This window comes from Palaemon carinicauda, chromosome 1 (assembly GCF_036898095.1).
Source record: "Palaemon carinicauda isolate YSFRI2023 chromosome 1, ASM3689809v2, whole genome shotgun sequence".
In the NCBI taxonomy this organism is placed as follows: domain Eukaryota; kingdom Metazoa; phylum Arthropoda; class Malacostraca; order Decapoda; family Palaemonidae; genus Palaemon; species Palaemon carinicauda.
The window spans coordinates 96,014,084-96,016,583 of NC_090725.1; the positions used below are offsets into that span (position 1 = coordinate 96,014,084).

Below are 2,500 nucleotides of genomic sequence, written 5' to 3' on the forward strand. Positions count from 1 at the left end.
CGTAGCACTTAGCCAGGTTCCGATTCCTGACCGGTCAGAAGCTATTGTCTTTGAGTGATTAAGACTGGGTGCTCTGATCCTGAGGTCGATAAGAGAATTCAGACATTAAGGTATTAAAATGTATGCCTTATTTGAACATGAAAAACACGTCTAAATGTGCAAAATTTATCCCATATAGGCTATATATATATATATATATATATATATATATATATATATATATATATATATATATATAGATATATATATATAAATATATATATATATATATATATATATATATATATATATATATATATATTTATATATATATATATATAGTAGGTTGGCTAAACCACCAACCACCCATTTAGATACTACCACTGGAGTGCTCTATTGGGTCCTTTTACTTGCCAGACAGTACTACGTTGGATCCATCTTTGTGGTTACGACTTTTCTCTTTTGCCTACACATACACTGAATAGTCTGGCCTATTCTTTCCACATTCTTCTTTGTCCTCATACACTTGACAGCATTGAGATTACCAAAAATTTACTCAAGGAGTTAACTGCTACACCATTATTGTTCAGTGTGTACTTTCCTCTTGGAAAGGGTAGAAGATATTTATTGTATGAATAAGTCAGGCTTTAAATTTGACTTCTGGAATAAGTCTGCTGCCATTTTATCACCTAATAACAGTTATTTATCAAAGTTTTCCACCGAAATTTAAACGGTACCTATATCTCACGTAAGGATATGTCACTCATTGTGTAAGTTTTGAATGGTAAAGTATATGTGTCATAATTCATAATGGCCTAATCTTCTCATGTCAGGAGATGTGATATCTTATAATATTCTAATGAGGAAGTATTGATTACTTAATCTCTCTCTCTCTCTCTCTCTCTCTCTCTCTCTCTCTCTCTCTCTCTCTCTCTCATCCAGTATTATTTTCCAGAGTAAAGATTTGGGAAAGTTCGACCTAATCGCTTAAAATCATACGAGGATACTCTCGTGGGGTAGCGATCAGAAGGCTGGGTGTTCGTGTCACTTAGGGGTCACCAATTGAATTGAGGGAGCTGTTAGGTAACGAGCTTATATACAAACAGTTGAGGACAACAAGCACTGAAATTCAAACAATGTGAAACATGCGATGGCAAGCTTAAACAGGTTTCTCACTTATCACTGCGGGAGAGAGAGTGAGAGATTAGAAATAAAGCAATAGAGTTAGTGTATGAACGTGTATGAAACACGTGCGGTGCAATACAGTAAACTGGAAAAATGTATGTGTACTTTAATTTGTGCTAATAGTAAATGATTATCAATTCTTTGGCATTGTAGAATCATTTGTTCTTAAGACTTTGTATTGCATCATTATTCATCATAGTGTTTCCAATGCATCTTAAGGGACCATAGTTTAAATCTCACATACACGCACACACGAGCACGCGTACACACACAACAATTAGCACATCATTTTCCATGGAAAAAACTATTAGCTATACTGTAGCATGTATTGATTTGGCAAAGTCCAACGCACCTAATTATTAGCACGACTTCCCCAAAGTAAGCGTAAGCCACCACGTAATAATAGCGTGTTGAAAACGCTGCAGGATAACAGCAAACGATCTTCTCGCTCCCGGTTTTAAGTTAATCCATATATTGATATTTGTGTATGATTGATGGTAGTTTAGGCCTTAAACACTACACCCTGTGACCAGCCAGTGATTGATGGAAAGAAAATTATAGCGTGAAAGGGGCGGGGGTGAATTTTCAATGCTCTAAAAATGTTCGTATGTACGCGCATACCTAATTCTCCTATTTTTCCTCGAGATACATTCAGCTGGTAGTTTTCCTGGTAACATTGACTTCAGCCTTCATTTTAGCGATGGGCTATTTCAGGTAATCTTATTGCTCAATTGTTTTAGGAGTCGTGTGTTATAAATTAGAGCAACGAGACGAAAATCTCATGTTTTCCTTGGCCGAGCTTTGGTCCGTATTCCATAAATCAGACGGCCATTAATTTTCTATTTCCTTTTTTAGAACACCGATCCGTAAATAGTGTACCGCATTGACTCTTCATCACGACAGGTAACATAACTGGCCTTGTTCGTTTGTCTGCCCATATGTGTGTGTGTGTGTGTGTGTGTGTGCGCGCGCCTGCGTGCGATTCCTCAAATATTTAGGTTTGCACTAGGTCAGGAATCTAAAATCCCTGAGAAATAGATCCGCACTGGGTTGTTTGGTTTTTGGCGTAAGTGTCATACTACTGTCAAAATTGAATAAAAAAGCAACTCAATGAATTAGGATACTATTGAAAAGAGCATGTGAAAATTAATAGTTATTTGATATCTTCTCCATAGCTGGAGAGTAACTTGGAAAACTACCTCTATATAAAAGTATTTTCTTATTGTCGCCTATACCTCAGGGTATATATGCGCAAATATGTTGACTTCTCGCCAGGTGCCTTGTATATATCACCATCTTGACGGAAATATTACCCGTTAACAATATATGTTATTCA

The 2,500-nt window shown here is 36.4% G+C and overlaps 1 long non-coding RNA gene across 1 annotated transcript in view; it reads left to right on the forward strand.

Moving 5' to 3' along the window:
- LOC137642684 (uncharacterized) overlaps positions 1 to 2,500 on the forward strand; it is a 1,000,516-nt gene that overhangs the window by 498,804 nt on the left and 499,212 nt on the right. The window lies entirely within an intron of this gene.